Source organism: Odontesthes bonariensis, chromosome 16 (genome assembly GCF_027942865.1).
Source record: "Odontesthes bonariensis isolate fOdoBon6 chromosome 16, fOdoBon6.hap1, whole genome shotgun sequence".
Lineage (NCBI taxonomy): Eukaryota > Metazoa > Chordata > Actinopteri > Atheriniformes > Atherinopsidae > Odontesthes > Odontesthes bonariensis.
In genome coordinates this window covers 6,360,702-6,379,154 of record NC_134521.1, presented here as the reverse complement: position 1 = coordinate 6,379,154, position 18,453 = coordinate 6,360,702, and the positions used below count along the sequence as shown (strand labels likewise).

Below are 18,453 nucleotides of genomic sequence, written 5' to 3'. Positions count from 1 at the left end.
CATGTTTATGATTTACAGGCCTCGTTGGCGCAGTAGGCAGCGCGTCAGTCTCATAATCTGAAGGTTGTGAGTTCGACCCTCACACGGGGCAGGTGTTTTGATCTGGTGTTTATAGAACTTTACCTCAGTTACAGCTGGAAACTTGCTGGGCTCAGGTGGCTCCGATTGCTCTGTTGGGGCTGCAGAAAGCCCACTCGGAAGCTCAGTCACTCCAAAGTGTGGAAGGTGTCAAACCCAAGTTATGGGGATTCGAACCATCTCTCTTTTAGAGATGCCTTGCTATCAGATATTTGTGGCCTTTCAGTTTCTGCTTCCTTTATTATCTACTTAAACTTGTCATGTCAGACACATTTTTCTTTGGTTTTGCCGTTCTCTCCCGGGGGGCTACAGATTAGAAGATCTTATTTCCTACCATCCTACCGTGCGTGTTGGAGGTAACATCACTAGCCAGGAGCCCCCAGAGCCCGCTGACGTCCCCACTGCTCGCTGGTTGCTGTCTGTGTATGGCAGAGACATCCTGTCACGCATAGGCCAGCATCACATCCACCTTGGGCACCATCTTAAAGTTGGACTCCACCAAAAAGGTGAGTAATAATGTAATGATAATAACAATTATAATTATCATATGCTCCTAGAAAAACTACTTTGTAATGTGAGAGTATTAAATACACTAATTTAAAAAGGTTTGGTAGATCACACTCATTTTTTCTAATTTCACAAACAACTAAACTTGTTTAATTCTAATTATTTGTGAAATGTTTATTGTATAAAGTGCATAAAAAATGCAATGAAATCTGTGGCATACAGTGGTTTCTAATGACAAGACAAACTGAGATTTAACATCACATTTTTAATTGTAGATCACAAAGAAGCTGGCAGGACACAGCAAAGGAACGGCCCTGTGGGTGTCTTCTGTGGGCAACGAGCTGGGCCAAATCTTAAATAGTGTCCTGACTGTGCAGGAGGGTCCAGGACTGGACAGGATGGCTGCTGGCCTGATGGCGCGGTACCGCCATGTAGGGGTGGGTATTGGAAAAGAAGTCACGATTCGATTCGAATCACGATTCACATGCCACGATGCGATACTATCACGATGCATCACGATACTTGAATTATTGCGATATTTTCACTGAACATACTTAAAAAAATAAAATAAAATACAGCCATTACCAGTGGCTGACTGGCTGTGTATGATCTGGATAGTGTCTTCAATTGATACATAACTCAAAGCAAATCAATTCATTACTGTATTTATTGAAACAACTTTTGGAGGTATTGCCATTAAAACAAATATTACTGGACACAAATATTACTATTACTGGACACACTCATCACAAAAAGTGCATAGGATTTATAAAACTTAAAATAACAAAATAGGGATGATCAGTACAGACAAAAAAAAAAAAAAGTGCATTGGCTTTATAAAACTATAAAAAAAAAATATTGCAAACATCCCTTGCAGCGAAATGCATCAATTGCATGTGTCCTATCATTAAAGGTATTAAAAAAAAAAAAAAAAAAAATATATATATATATTTTTTTTTTTTTTAAAATACAGTGGAAACCGCTTATAGTGGTCACGGATATAGTAATCAACCGCTTATATGGATCAAAAGGCTTGGGACGGAATCATTTCTATACAAATGCTGTTTAAATAATTTGTTTATAGTGATCAAGAAATCCGCTTATAATGTTCATTTTTGGCCATTTTATGAATGTAAACATGTGCAAAAATAATTTTAAAACTACGTGTAGCTATTTTATTTTTTACTCCCTTGATTCCTTTCTGGACGTCTGCTTCTGCCTCGCTAGCCAACATAACGAGTTGACACCGGGCAGCAAGCGCGCGAATCATGGCTGGAAAAAGGAAGTCATGGAGGAGCATGTGTCCGAGGATGGGTGCTGGAGATCGGATTGAATGCGCGTGTGACCGCTGGAAGCTCCAGGCTGGTTCTTGTAAGATGGGAGGCCGGTGTTCATTCGATTTCTCCTACTTGTCGAGAATTGCTACTTTGTGGTTTTGCGCATGCGCCAAGCCGATTTTCTAAGTTTCGTTTTCACGCCAAGTAGCACAAATCGACAGAACACCGGCACGGAGGAGCATAGATCCGAGCAGGGGTGCTGAAAGGCGGATTGAATTCAAACTTTATTTTCTGACTTGTAAGAAAAAAAATGCACCGGCGGCACAGCAGAGAATAAGTTACGTACTGTATTTGAGTTAGCCTACAGTATGTCTGCGCACTGCGCAGTACTGTAATTAAATTTGCATGATAATAAAATTCAGTAAATGCTGAAGCTATCCGTTTTATTTAATTTTTCTCATTGAAAAACGATACAAATGGCATTTAGATGATATTCTCCATAAAAAAATAAGTGAAATACCTGTACTGTAATACAACTTCGGTTATAGTAATCAACCGCTTATAGTGTTCAAATTGGCTCTGGACCAACGTGATCACTATAAGCGGTTTCCACTGTAATCGATACTTGGTGTCAAGAATCGATGCAGTAGATCGCGAAAATTAGAATCGCGATGCATCGTCATGACGATTATTTTGCACACCCCTACCGGCAGGCTGGGGTTGCACCTCCCTAGGTGCTTTATGTGGACTGTGGCTGCTGTATACCTCAACCTCCTTCAGAGATCAAAAACAAACCAGCTCCAGCAAGAACAGAGACCTGGTATAACCAGATCCAGGGTGGACAGCCATTTAACAAAAAAAAGAGTTGAGTACTTTCTGCCGGACTCGGGGAGAGGAAGCAACTCTTGTAAAACTAGAACGGCTGCTGGAGGAGCTAAGGGGTCCAAAAGGGAGAGACCTGATGGGTGTTCCTCTGCTGGATGAAGTGAGGATGGATCACATCTGGCGTGTGCAAAAACGGCACATAAAATGCATCCAGGATGTTCCAGGGATTCAGTTGTACACTGAAGTAGGCAGCAGGAACAAGAGTGGCATCAAGCTCACCAGCTACCGCTGGTGAGGATCAACATCGCTCGAGTCATTTCACTGCCATTTGAACAGGTTTATTCCTGGTAAGTCACTCTCTACAAAATTACACCTCAAAGCTGTATCTTTGTTCGCCTCTGCAGGATCCATCGTAGTCCAAAAAAAAGAGGGACAGGCACATTCTCAAGATGGGATCTGATCCTTCAGGACTACAGAAAGATCAGGCAGCTCATTTTAGCAAACGGAGCTATCATGCAGCAGACTACCTTGCAGCTGGTGGATGTGAGCTACACCACCCTGGTTCAGTGGCACAATCAAAGGGTGAAAAGGCAGGAAACGGCTGTGGTGCAACAAGGGCTAAACCTTCCTAGCCGGTTTTCCGTAGCTGCTGACCCACTTCTCCCCGCCAATATACGTCCCCATTATGCCATACCACATTCAGAACCAATACATATTTACAGTTTACCACCTAACACTGTGGGACAGGCCAAATTAAAAAGAAAGCTAAAATTTACAGATGATACAAATCCACCAGGACAGCGGCAGCTTCTCCCTGCTCCACCCAAAAGGCCTCAGGTAATGACAATTGCTCCCCGCCAATATACGTCTTCATTATGCCATACCACATTCAGGACCATATAACATAACACTGTGGGACAGTCCAAATTAAAAAGAAAGCTGCAATTTACAGATGCGTACAAATGCGATTAATCAGGGAAATCATGTGATTAATTAGATTAAAATTTTTAAGAGTTAATAATAATCAAGAGTTTCCTTGATTGAAGATCCTCTGCAGTTCATCCATTATCTGACAGAAAGACAGAAAAAAATATATATTAAAAAAATAAATATCAATGTGTCTTACTACTACTGCAATCTTATCAAAAATAAACTTAAAATGATAGAATTTGCTTACATGATCCCATTCTCTGAAGCAGGGATATGTTTGAAGAATTTTGGTAGGTCTGTCCTGCTCTTTCATCACATCAGAGTCAATGTAAGCCGGTCTTGCTTGGTATTCAAGGTCTAAGAGCTGGGCAACATCCTTCTTGTTGGGTCTGGGCCTGGATTTGTAGAGCTCCTGCAGAACTTTGTAGTGTCTTGCCTGGTTCTGTGGGCTGTCAGTAGTTTTAGGCCCTCCTGTTGAAATGAATTTACTATGATTACCATATAACACACAACAGAAGTATAATGAATTAATAATTAATGATAATTCACAATCATTTCGATATAGTTGTTTTAATATAAATTTAAACTAAAGCATTCCCCTTGTCGATACAAGTAGTAGTTTTAACACTAAAACACAATCTCAATATGTGCTCTCACCATCCACTTGTTCACCCTCTGGGGAACTGCTTGTCGACTGTGGTGATCTTTCCAAGATTATAGTTGAAGCACCGGACTCAGTGTCATCAGCGGATGACTCTGGCTGGCTGCTGCTACTCTCAAAGCTAATGTCCCGTCGCCTCTTTCTCGAAGGAGTTGCTCCCTGCTTCTTTTTGGCGGGTGTCACATTCTGGACCCTTTTTATTAGCTGCTTCTTCACAGATTCCTGACAAAAAAAACCCCAAAAAAAAACAAAGAGTGTGTAAAGATGACATTAATCAAAATGAAATCTAACGATACAAGCACTTATCCTAAATAAAGAAAATCCTCCTTCCCACTCAGCTCCACCGGCTGCAGACCTGTCCCGCAGCATTGGGGAGTACTAAATGAGACGCTTAGCCATCACAGTTAGCTCACGGTTGCATGGATAATGGAAATCCTCCCCTGCAGCTCTCTTGATGGCAGTCATGCTTGTTACTGTATTTCTTATTAAGCGACAGCGAAGCTCTTTGGAAAGTATATGGTCTTCTTCTTGTCCAGCACGTTGTTTTTCAAAAAAGGTGGTTCTTGACTGCTCCAGCTCTGTGTATACAACATACTGCAGGCTTACAAGCTGTACAGTTCTGCTGGTAACATGTTGGTCTCCTAGGTTTGAAGGGGGGAGAGAAGTGGGGGAGGAAGAAGGGGTGGACAAAGGGGTTGAGGTAGTTGGGTAGCGGGAGCTGGCAAGCTCACAAGTCCCAGAGGAGGTGCCTGTTTGGAGCTGGTCTGCCTCCTCATCCTGAAAAAGACAAGCATTTATCATAAGTCAATAGCAGCGCACTAAATACAACAACACCAAAAAATTATGAATCACAACATGATCAAATCTCCACAATGTTAAAATTTAATATCACCTGATTTTCTCCATAGGTCATTCTCCAAATGGCTCTCCTTCTTAAAAAGTGCTCAGGCCCCCGAAAAGAGATCACGCAAGTCCTCCTTAGAAAGACTTGGGAACATGTCGGTGCTGATATTAGCATCTGGAAAACACACACACACACACACAGCCACACTGTAAATATACAGTATAATGTAATATATTGGCTGTTAAGTCAAAATCTTTATTCAAAGGGTAAGAATGTGCTAATGGTGGCAGCAGAGAAGCACACATCCAACAGGAATAGAAATAAAATACAATAGAAAATACTTTAATTATCCCTAGGAGGGATCTAACAGATAGTCCAGCAGCTCACATAATAGAATAGGTGTCTACATTAAGACAGGGTGTATACAGGTATAAACAAGTTAAATTTAAGACTTTTTAATACCACTTCTAAATGAAATTTAAGACCAAACGTACGATGGAAATACCAAGTAAACACACCGACAGTATGGTAAAATGACAAATGACGGTTGAGTTTAAGAACATCGACTAAATGTGTGTCATGCGAAAATATCCCAAAAGTGTCATCACTGTCCTAAATTAAATTACAATATTTTCAGAACATTTAAGTCCCATGAACAAATGCTTATTAAATCAAGTAAATATATTAAAAAAAATAATAAATAAATACTGTTCCTTTAGAGCAAAAAGAAAAATACACAAATATTTAAGACCCATGCAATCTGAATTTAAGACAATTTAATATTTTTTAAAAGGAAAATTGATTTACGACTTTAAGGACCCGCGGCCACCCTGTAAGATCAAGTCTTCCCACCAGGCAGAAATTACTTTATCATATCAGTGTTTCCCATACATTGAGGAAACTATGGCGGCTCGCCATAGTTTCCTATTGGCCGCCATAGTTTCCGAATCCCAATCATTTGAAACACAGCGATTTTTTTTTTTTTTTTTTTTTTTTTTTTTTTGGAAACACAGCGATTTCCTCGAAAACCAACCAATATGACTCTACAACAGGTGAATTAGTAATTAAACATGTCCTAAAGTGTGCAATGTCAGAGTTTTGAAGTTTAGTGGAAAAAAAGGTTTATGTGTTATTAGTCGCTGTCGGGGCGATTGACACACACGTTATAGATCATCGGGTGCGCGTGCATAAAGATCAGCTGTAATCATCGTGATTTCGTTGACAAACATATTTTTTTGACCTATTTATATCATGAGAAATAATGTGAAATTTGAGCAATGACGAGTTCACTTGTATGTTGTCCGGTATGTTGCATAAAAAAAATAGTAAGATCAATAGTTTCTGTTTAAAATAAGGTGTTTCATCCGTCCCGCATGTGTGGTTCAACCATTCCGACTAGGCGGAGCGGGGTGAAGTTGGTTTTATATTCGACATTCGCCTATTTTCCGGGTTTGTAATTGTAATAGCGTCACGAAAACCGCACCAATTAGCGTCAGGATGGTATTAATATTTACAGAAAACTAAGACTAAGTAATCGCGCCGAATATACTTCTAAGTGAACTACGACAGCCGGAGCGCTTAGGGACCGTCGCAAAAGTGCAACGCCTTTTTTTGTTCTCACTGGATATTCAACCAATGAACACCAAACCACTTCTGATGGGTTTGTGAACTCACTATAAAGCTTTCACAGCCTTTTAGTTTCCAGAAAAATCATTTTAGGTAGAACATTTACTCAGTGTGCATAGTTAATTCCATTTTAGACTTTTATTTTGTAATATCTCCCTTGTTTTTAAAGATATCAACACCAAACCACTTCTGATGTTTGTGAACTCATTGTGTACTTCCCACACCCTTTATTATCAAGGACAACCTTTTAATTATTTTTAAAAAGGTATAAGTAATCAGTGTATATGACTCAGTCTTATTTATGGCTTTTATTTTGTAATAGCTGTCTTGTTTTTAAAGATATCAAAACCAAACCACTTCTGATGTGTTCCTGAACTCATTGTGTACTTCCCATACCCTTTATTATCAAGGAAAACCTTTTCAAGTTTCTCAAAAAGGCATAAGTCCTCACTGTATATGATCCATTCATATTTTTCATGAAGTTTAGTTTTAACCTGTAAATATTTTCTATTACAATTGTTATCATTGGGTTTTAATGACAAGATGAGGTTTCCTTATAAGCCCACAAGGGTTTCTGACATCTCCAGCACACATTCCTTTTTTTTTTTTTAATTTGTTGGGTTTTATTGTGTATTTTTTTTATATATTTGAATGAATGTGTGCAAATCAATCAAATGAAATAAAATCTGCAGTCGCACAAATTTACGGCGCGTGAATTTGCCACCACCCCACCCCCATAGTTTCCAAAAATTCTGTGGGAAACACTGCATATCAACCAGTGATTCTAATTAATTAAGGAGTATTTGGCTGCTGGCATTTCCTTCAGTTGCCCCCCCTGGACTCGCTCTCTCTCTCATGCACACATGCATGCACAGAGAGCATTACGGTAAATAAATGCTAAAATGCCAAACAGATAATTGTACAGTGGTCATGCAAACAGATTAGCCAACAAATTAAGCCAAAGCTAAACTAAGATAACTACCTAACTTCTGTACCTTAATACGGTAAACATCACAATAAAATAATAATAAAAAATGGATTTCGAAGGCGTGTGCATTAACTTAACCCTTCAGCAAGTAGACTACACCGGTTTGTTCAAATTAGCATGCTACCACTTGTTAGCCACCTTCACAATTAGCTTAACTCACAAAGACAAAAGTAAATTCACATTACCTTTCAATACTGCGACTGTTGTAGGATCCATGCCCGAAAAAACCCTTCCGTCTTCATCCATTGCGTGGCGAGTTTAGAAGACTTGCAAAGGCCGGACAGCACGATGGAGGTCAGCTAAAAAAAAGGCGGCAGGTGCAAATGAGCTAACCGTAGACTAGATTTGGAAGGTACCATGTCATAAAATGGGGATTAACCATAGACTGTATAAAAAAAAAGGGATTAACTGAAGTCATAATTTGAAATTCATACAGCAATTACAAATATTCATCACTGCAACCCGTCACCTATATAGAGGCCATTATAAATACCAATAAAACAATTCTTAATTCATAGAACTCCACTGTTTTTGTAGATAATGTGGTGAAGTCCATCAGCGGTATCGTATTTTTCCCAACGTCAACAACGGCGCGAAGGAATATGATCTCTGAAGAATGGCAAAATGCAGTCCGAGGTAAGGACATGTCTATAGTTTACGATTAAGTTAATTTCAACAATATTTTAACAGTTGTAACTATTCTAAAAACGCTGTTGTTGACATTTTTAGAACCAATCAGAAGCAGAGTAGCTGCTGTGGCCAGAGCTGCTTCATATGCTTGCTTAGCTGTCCATCAAACACAAATAAGCCAATAGGAATGCCCCTTTCGAAAGCCCACCCACCAGGCACGTTTGTGTCAAAACCGCAAACAAAAATCAGGGAGCGCAAACAAGAAAGCTGGAGACGTAATCAAAGAAAACGACAACAACCAAAACTGAGAAGGAGGCGAAGGCAAATATTTTACACGATTTCAGTTTTTTTTAATTGCAATCATGTATTTTTTGTTTGAATTAGTTTTTTTGTTTGACTTTTTTAAATTTAGTTTTTGAATTGATATATTTTGCTTGCTCTTATAAAAGTCTTCTTTAAACTTATTGACATAAAATAAACTCCATAACACTGGAGGTAGGCTATATTTCAGCAAAAATAAAAACAGATTCCACTCGCAAAGTCCGTCACAAGCCACAATATGGTGTAATACGATTCCCACTGTGATTGAAGTTGAAATAAATATTTTATCTAGAATTTATAATTATCTATATTTTATCTATAAAAGAAGGGTTGGGGTGTGGAAGGCGGGGCTCTGCCCAACCGGCCCAAATACAGCGGCCGCGGCTGCATACAAGTAGTGTTCATTTTACTTGTGGTCTTGTTCACATGTAAACACAACACATTAGGATGGAACTTTGTCACTTCCTGTTTAGGTTTAGCCAATAACGCAGGGTTGGGACTTTAAAAATCCAGACTTATTAGTGAGGGTTAGGAAATGATCATGGTTAGGGGTCAAATGTAATCTTTTGACAGGGAGTTGGTACCTTATTTGGATAAAGGACAGTCTTTGAGTTAGGATTCAATTCAATTCAAACAAGAAAGATTGCCTTTCTCATCCCAAATTGAAAAAGATAACATTACAGTTATTGCTTTTCCACAATTGACATATTACCTTTACATGTGACTATGTGTCCCAGCAGGAAGCTGAGGACTTCTGTCCTGTGAATAGTTTTATCAGCTGTATAAATGAATATATATGATTTAATGTTCAACTCTTCATACCAATTTCTATGTGTAACTATAAAAAAAGATTGATTTATAAAAAAATGACCCTGTTCTACACTTAGTCCAATTTGAGAAGAGCTAATGTTTGGATGCTGTTTTTTCTTTTTAAACAAGTTTAAACCTGACTTCAGCATACTTTGCCTTTAAGCTGAAGGTGGGAAGTGTTTATTTCAGAGGTTTTTGGTCATTTGAATATGAGTGACTATGAACTTTTTCAAAATCTTCTCAGTGGAAACTTTAGAAAAGAGTGCAGACTTTGACTTTTCTCAAACCTGATGTTTTTCCTGTTGGAAGTATGTTGTTCCACTTTTCTGGGTTTCTGAGAGTGTTTTCTTCATGTTGGGATGCAACAAGTCCTCAGCAGAAGTTAGAATTTTTTAGAACTGGTGGAGTGAAGAAAAATAGTTGTGTGGACTGATGGTGTTTATGTTTGTTTTTAAATGATGCTGCGATGATGCTTCTGAGGAGGGAACCATGGCGATCATGGAATTCCTCTGGGCTGTGGCCAGGAAGCTAAGAATCCTCTCACGGAGCTGCAAACTTAACCTGAAAGTCCTGCAGCTCGGAATCATAGTTTAAGAGTAATTATTGAGCCTGAATATCACAGCACCTCTGAGCAAAGAAAGATAAAAAAAAAAACACATCTTATGAGGAAGTTGGGCTGACCCCGTTGGTGGGCAGGACACCTGCTTTTCAAGACTGTGATAGCTGATCACAGGAAAAACCCACACACAGTCACATGTGAAAGTGCTCCTAAATATGACAGATTTTAAGCTTTTACTTTGAAATAAGTGGCCCCTCTGTACCAAAATCACTTAGAGACGCACATACAAGTAGTGTTAATTTTACTTGTGGTCTTGTTCACATGTAAACACAACACATTAGGATGGAACTTTGTCACTTCCTGTTTAGGTTCAGCCAATAACGCAGGGTTGGGACTTTAAAAATCCAGACTTATTAGTGAGGGTTAGGAAATGATCATGGTTAGGGGTCAAATGTAATCTTTTGACAGGGAGTTGGTACCTTATTTGGATAAAGGACAGTCTTTGAGTTAGGATTAAATTCAACTCAAACAGGAAAGATTGCCTTTCTCATCCCAAATTGAAAAAGATAACATTACAGTTATTGCTTTTCCACAATTGACATATTACCTTTACATGTGACTATGTGTCCCAGCAGGAAGCTGAGGACTTCTGTCCTGTGAATAGTTTTATCAGCTGTATAAATGAATATATATGATTTAATGTTCAACTCTTCATACCAATTTCTATGTGTAACTATAAAAAAAGATTGATTTATAAAAAAATGACCCTGTTCTACACTTAGTCCAATTTGAGAAGAGCTAATGTTTGGATGCTGTTTTTTCTTTTTAAACAAGTTTAAACCTGACTTCAGCATACTTTGCCTTTAAGCTGAAGGTGGGAAGTGTTTATTTCAGAGGTTTTTGGTCATTTGAATATGAGTGACTATGAACTTTTTCAAAATCTTCTCAGTGGAAACTTTAGAAAAGAGTGCAGACTTTGACTTTTCTCAAACCTGATGTTTTTCCTGTTGGAAGTATGTTGTTCCACTTTTCTGGGTTTCTGAGAGTGTTTTCTTCATGTTGGGATGCAACAAGTCCTCAGCAGAAGTTAGAATTTTCTAGAACTGGTAATGTGAAGAAAAATAGTTGTGTGGACTGATGGTGTTTATGTTTGTTTTTAAATGATGCTGCGATGATGCTTCTGAGGAGGGAACCATGGCGATCATGGAATTCCTCTGGGCTGTGGCCAGAAAGCTAAGAATCCTCTCACGGAGCTGCAAACTTAACCTGAAAGTCCTGCAGCTCGGAATCATAGTTTAAGAGTAATTATTGAGCCTGATTATCACAGCACCTCTGAGCAAAGAAAGATAAAAAAACACATTTTATGAGGAAGTGGGGCTGACCCCGTTGGTGGGCAGGACACCTGCCTTTCAAGACTGTGATAGCTGATCAAAGGAAAAACCCACACACAGTCACATGTGAAAGTGCTCCTAAATATGACAGATTTTAAGCTTTTACTTTGAAATAAGTGGCCCCTCTGTACCAAAATCACTTAGAGACGCACATACAAGTAGTGTTCATTTTACTTGTGGTCTTGTTCACATGTAAACACAACACATTAGGATGGAACTTTGTCACTTCCTGTTTAGGTTTGGCCAATAACGCAGGGTTGGGACTTTAAAAATCCAGACTTATTAGTGAGGGTTAGGAAATGATCATGGTTAGGGGTCAAATGTAATCTTTTGACAGGGAGTTGGTACCTTATTTGGATAAAGGACAGTTTTTGAGTTAGGATTAAATTCAACTCAAACAAGAAAGATTGCCTTTCTAATCCCAAATTGAAAAAGATAACATTACAGTGATTGCTTTTCCACAATTGACATATTACCTTTACATGTGACTATGTGTCCCAGCAGGAAGCTGAGGACTTCTATCCTGTGAATAGTTTTATCAGCTGTATAAATGAATATATATGATTTAATGTTCAACTCTTCATACCAATTTCTATGTGTAACTATAAAAAAAGATTGATTTATAAAAAAATGACCCTGTTCTACACTTAGTCCAATTTGAGAAGAGCTAATGTTTGGATGCTGTTTTTTCTTTTTAAATGTGTTTAAACCTGACTTCAGCATACTTTGCCTTTAAGCTGAAGGTGGGAAGTGTTTATTTCAGAGGTTTTTGGTCATTTGAATATGAGTGACTATGAACTTTTTCAAAATCTTCTGTGGAAACTTTAGAAAAGAGTGCAGACTTTGACTTTTCTCAAACCTGATGTTTTTCCTGTTGGAAGTATGTTGTTCCACTTTTCTGGGTTTCTGAGAGTGTTTTCTTCATGTTGGGATGCAACAAGTCCTCAGCAGAAGTTAGAATTTTCTAGAACTGGTGGAGTGAAGAAAAATAGTTGTGTGGACTGATGGTGTTTATGTTTGTTTTTAAATGATGCTGCGATGATGCTTCTGAGGAGGGAACCATGGCGATCATGGAATTCCTCTGGGCTGTGGCCAGAAAGCTAAGAATCCTCTCACAGAGCTGCAAACTTAACCTGAAAGTCCTGCAGCTCAGAATCATAGTTTAAGAGTAATTATTGAGCCTGAATATCACAGCACCTCTGAGCAAAGAAAGATAAAAAAAAAAACACATCTTATGAGGAAGTGGGGCTGACCCCGTTGGTGGGCAGGACACCTGCTTTTCAAGACTGTGATAGCTGATTAAAGGAAAAACCCACACACAGTCACATGTGAAAGTGCTCCTAAATATGACAGATTTTAAGCTTTTACTTTGAAATAAGTGGCCCCTCTGTACCAAAATCACTTAGAGACGCACATACAAGTAGTGTTCATTTTACTTGTGGTCTTGTTCACATGTAAACACAACACATTAGGATGGAACTTTGTCACTTCCTGTTTAGGTTTAGCCAATAATGCAGGGTTGGGACTTTAAAAATCCAGACTTATTAGTGAGGGTTAGGAAATGATCATGGTTAGGGGTCAAATGTAATCTTTTGACAGGGAGTTGGTACCTTATTTGGATAAAGGACAGTTTTTGAGTTAGGATTAAATTCAACTCAAACAAGAAAGATTGCCTTTCTAATCCCAAATTGAAAAAGAAAACATTACAGTGATTGCTTTTCCACAATTTACATATTACCTTTACATATGACTATGTGTCCCAGCAGGAAGCTGAAGACTTCTGTCCTGTGAATAGTTTTATCAGCTGTATGAATGAATATATATGATTTAATGTTAAACTCTTCTTACCAATTTCTATGTGTAACTATAAAAAAAGATTGATTTATAAAAAAAATGACCCTGTTCTACACTTAGTCCAATTTGAGAAGAGCTAATGTTTGGATGCTGTTTTTTCTTTTTAAACAAGTTTAAACCTGACTTCAGCATACTTTGCCTTTAAGCTGAAGGTGGGAAGTGTTTATTTCAGAGGTTTTTGGTCATTTGAATATGAGTGACTATGAACTTTTTCAAAATCTTCTCAGTGGAAACTTTAGAAAAGAGTGCAGACTTTGACTTTTTTCAAACCTGATGTTTTTCCTGTTGGAAGTATGTTGTTCCACTTTTCTGGGTTTCTGAGAGTGTTTTCTTCATGTTGGGATGCAACAAGTCCTCAGCAGAAGTTAGAATTTTCTAGAACTGGTGGAGTGAAGAAAAATAGTTGTGTGGACTGATGGTGTTTATGTTTGTTTTTAAATGATGCTGCGATGATGCTTCTGAGGAGGGAACCATGGCGATCATGGAATTCCTCTGGGCTGTGGCCAGGAAGCTAAGAATCCTCTCACGGAGCTGCAAACTTAACCTGAAAGTCCTGCAGCTCGGAATCATAGTTTAAGAGTAATTATTGAGCCTGAATATCACAGCACCTCTGAGCAAAGAAAGATAAAAAAAAACACATCTTATGAGGAAGTGGGGCTGACCCCGTTGGTGGGCAGGACACCTGCTTTTCAAGACTGTGATAGCTGATCAAAGGAAAAACCCACACACAGTCACATGTGAAAGTGCTCCTAAATATGACAGATTTTAAGCTTTTACTTTGAAATAAGTGGCCTCTCTTTACCATAATCACTTAAAGAAGCACATACAAGTAGTGTTCAATTTACTTGTGGTCTTGTTCACATGTAAACACAACACATTAGGATGGAACTTTGTCACTTCCTGTTTAGGTTTAGCCAATAACGCAGGGTTGGGACTTTAAAAATCCAGACTTCTTAGCAAGAGTTAGGAAATGATCATGGTTAGGGGTCAAATGTAATCTTTTGACAGGGAGTTGGTACCTTATTTGGATAAAGGACAGTCTTTGAGTTAGGATTCAATTCAACTCAAACAAGAAAGAATGCCTTTCTAATCCCAAATTGAAAAAGATAACATTACAGTGTTTGCTTTTCCACAATTGACATATTACCTTTACATGTGACTATGTGTCCCAGCAGGAAGCTGAGGACTTCTGTCCTGTGAATAGTTTTATCAGCTGTATAAATGAATATATATGATTTAATGTTCAACTCTTCTTACCAATTTCTATGTTTAAATTTAAAAAAGATTGATTTATAAAAAAAATGACCCTGTTCTATACTTAATCCAATTTGAGAAGAGCTAATGTTTGGATGCTGTTTTTTCTTTTTAAACAAGTTTAAACCTGACTTCAGCATACTTTGCCTTTAAGCTGAAGGTGGGAAGTGTTTATTTCAGAGGTTTTTGGTCATTTGAATATGAGTGACTATGAACTTTTTCAAAATCTTCTCAGTGGAAACTTTAGAAAAGAATGCAGACTTTGATTTTTCTCAAACCTGATGTTTTTCCTGTTGGAAGTATGTTGTTCCACTTTTCTGGGTTTCTGAGAGTGTTTTCTTCATGTTGGGATGCAACAAGTCCTCAGCAGAAGTTAGAATTTTCTAGATCTGGTGGAGTGAAGAAAAATAGTTGTGTGGACTGATGGTGTTTATGTTTGTTTTTAAATGATGCTGCGATGATGCTTCTGAGGAGGGAACCATGGCGATCATGGAATTCCTCTGGGCTGTGGCCAGAAAGCTAAGAATCCTCTCACGGAGCTGCAAACTTAACTTGAAAGTCCTGCAGCTCAGAATCATAGTTTAAGAGTAATTATTGAGCCTGAATATCACAGCACCTCTGAGCAAAGAAAGATAAAAAAAAAAACACATCTTATGAGGAAGTGGGGCTGACCCCGTTGGTGGGCAGGACACCTGCTTTTCAAGACTGTGATAGCTGATCAAAGGAAAAACCCACACACAGTCACATGTGAAAGTGCTCCTAAATATGACAGATTTTAAGCTTTTACTTTGAAATAAGTGGCCCCTCTGTACCAAAATCACTTAGAGACGCACATACAAGTAGTGTCAATTTTACTTGTGGTCTTGTTCACATGTAAACACAACACATTAGGATGGAACTTTGTCACTTCCTGTTTAGGTTTGGCCAATAATGCAGGGTTGGGACTTTAAAAATCCAGACTTATTAGTGAGGGTTAGGAAATGATCATGGTTAGGGGTCAAATGTAATCTTTTGACAGGGAGTTGGTACCTTATTTGGATAAAGGACAGTCTTTGAGTTAGGATTCAATTCAATTCAAACAGGAAAGAATGCCTTTCTCATCCCAAATTGAAAAAGATAACATTACAGTGTTTGCTTTTCCACAATTGACATATTACCTTTACATGTGACTATGTGTCCCAGCAGGAAGCTGAAGACTTCTGTCCTGTGAACAGTTGTATCAGCTGTATAAATGAATATATATGATTTAATGTTCAACTCTTCATACCAATTTCTATGTGTAATTATAAAAAAAGATTGATTTATAAAAAAATGACCCTGTTCTATACTTAATCCAATTTGAGAAGAGCTAATGTTTGGATGCTGTTTTTTCTTTTTAAATGTGTTTAAACCTGACTTCAGCATACTTTGCCTTTAAGCTGAAGGTGGGAAGTGTTTATTTCAGAGGTTTTTGGTCATTTGAATATGAGTGACTATGAACTTTTTCAAAATCTTCTCAGTGGAAACTTTAGAAAAGAGTGCAGACTTTGACTTTTCTCAAACCTGATGTTTTTCCTGTTGGAAGTATGTTGTTCCACTTTTCTGGGTTTCTGAGAGTGTTTTCTTCATGTTGGGATGCAACAAGTCCTCACCAGAAGTTAGAATTTTCTAGAACTGGTAATGTGAAGAAAAATAGTTGTGTGGACTGATGGTGTTTATGTTTGTTTTTAAATGATGCTGCAATGATGCTTCTGAGGAGGGAACCATGGCGATCATGGAATTCCTCTGGGCTGTGGCCAGAAAGCTAAGAATCCTCTCACGGAGCTGCAAACTTAACCTGAAAGTCCTGCAGCTCAGAATCATAGTTTAAGAGTAATTATTGAGCCTGAATATCACAGCACCTCTGAGCAAAGAAAGATAAAAAAAAAAAACACATCTTATGAGGAAGTGGGGCTGACCCCGTTGGTGGGCAGGACACCTGCTTTTCAAGACTGTGATAGCTGATCACAGGAAAAACCCACACACAGTCACATGTGAAAGTGCTCCTAAATATGACAGATTTTAAGCTTTTACTTTGAAATAAGTGGCCCCTCTACCAAAATCACTTAGAGACGCACATACAAGTAGTGTTCATTTTACTTGTGGTCTTGTTCACATGTAAACACAACACATTAGGATGGAACTTTGTCACTTCCTGTTTAGGTTTAGCCAATAACGCAGGGTTGGGACTTTAAAAATCCAGACTTATTAGTGAGGGTTAGGAAATGATCATGGTTAGGGGTCAAATGTAATCTTTTGACAGGGAGTTGGTACCTTATTTGGATAAAGGACAGTCTTTGAGTTAGGATTCAATTCAACTCAAACAAGAAAGAATGCCTTTCTAATCCCAAATTGAAAAAGATAATATTACAGTTATTGCTTTTCCACAATTGACATATTACCTTTACATGTGACTATGTGTCCCAGCAGGAAGCTGAGGACTTCTGTCCTGTGAATAGTTTTATCAGCTGTATGAATGAATATATATGATTTAATGTTCAACTCTTCATACCAAATTCTATGTTTAACTTTAAAAAAGATTGATTTATAAAAAAATGACCCTGTTCTACACTTAGTCCAATTTGAGAAGAGCTAATGTTTGGATGCTGTTTTTTCTTTTTAAACAAGTTTAAACCTGACTTCAGCATACTTTGCCTTTAAGCTGAAGGTGGGAAGTGTTTATTTCAGAGGTTTTTGGTCATTTGAATATGAGTGACTATGAACTTTTTCAAAATCTTCTCAGTGGAAACTTTAGAAAAGAGTGCAGACTTTGACTTTTCTCAAACCTGATGTTTTTCCTGTTGGAAGTATGTTGTTCCACTTTTCTGGGTTTCTGAGAGTGTTTTCTTCATGTTGGGATGCAACAAGTCCTCAGCAGAAGTTAGAATTTTTTAGAACTGGTAATGTGAAGAAAAATAGTTGTGTGGACTGATGGTGTTTATGTTTGTTTTTAAATGATGCTGCGATGATGCTTCTGAGGAGGGAACCATGGCGATCATGGAATTCCTCTGGGCTGTGGCCAGGAAGCTAAGAATCCTCTCACGGAGCTGCAAACTTAACCTGAAAGTCCTGCAGCTCGGAATCATAGTTTAAGAGTAATTATTGAGCCTGAATATCACAGCACCTCTGAGCAAAGAAAGATAAAAAAAAAAACACATCTTATGAGGAAGTGGGGCTGACCCCGTTGGTGGGCAGGACACCTGCTTTTCAAGACTGTGATAGCTGATCAAAGGAAAAACCCACACACAGTCACATGTGAAAGTGCTCCTAAATATGACAGATTTTAAGCTTTTACTTTGAAATAAGTGGCCCCTCTGTACCAAAATCACTTAAAGAAGCACATACAAGTAGTGTTCATTTTACTTGTGGTCTTGTTCACATGTAAACACAACACATTAGGATGGAACTTTGTCACTTCCTGTTTAGGTTTGGCCAATAACGCAGGGTTGGGACTTTAAAAATCCAGACTTATTAGTGAGGGTTAGGAAATGATCATGGTTAGGGGTCAAATGTAATCTTTTGACAGGGAGTTGGTACCTTATTTGGATAAAGGACAGTCTTTGAGTTAGGATTCAATTCAACTCAAACAAGAAAGAATGCCTTTCTAATCCCAAATTGAAAAAGATAACATTACAGTGATTACTTTTCCACAATTGACATATTACCTTTACATGTGACTATGTGTCCCAGCAGGAAGCTGAGGACTTCTGTCCTGTGAATAGTTTTATCAGCTGTATAAATGAATATATATGATTTAATGTTCAACTCTTCATACCAAATTCTATGTTTAACTTTAAAAAAGATTGATTTATAAAAAAATGACCCTTTTCTATACTTAATCCAATTTGAGAAGAGCTAATGTTTGGATGCTGTTTTTTCT

The 18,453-nt window shown here is 38.1% G+C and overlaps 1 long non-coding RNA gene and 1 other non-coding gene across 3 annotated transcripts; one reads left to right on the top strand and one right to left on the bottom strand.

Annotated features, from left to right (window-relative positions):
* The first annotated feature begins 18 nt into the window (after positions 1 to 18).
* trnam-cau (transfer RNA methionine (anticodon CAU)) lies at positions 19 to 91 on the top strand. The gene has a single exon. It is a non-coding gene; the product is annotated as a tRNA-Met (tRNA).
* An 814-nt stretch (positions 92 to 905) lies between these two features.
* Positions 906 to 8,064, bottom strand: LOC142401649 (uncharacterized). Of its 2 annotated transcripts, XR_012773174.1 has the most exons (6): positions 7,922 to 8,064; positions 5,171 to 5,296; positions 4,692 to 5,055; positions 4,275 to 4,500; positions 3,865 to 4,088; positions 906 to 3,756 (listed from the first exon to the last, which is right to left on the bottom strand). It is a non-coding gene; the product is annotated as an uncharacterized LOC142401649 (long non-coding RNA). The 2 variants fall into 2 exon arrangements; XR_012773173.1 differs by having other exon boundaries at positions 4,275 to 5,055.
* Positions 8,065 to 18,453: the final 10,389 nt, after the last annotated feature.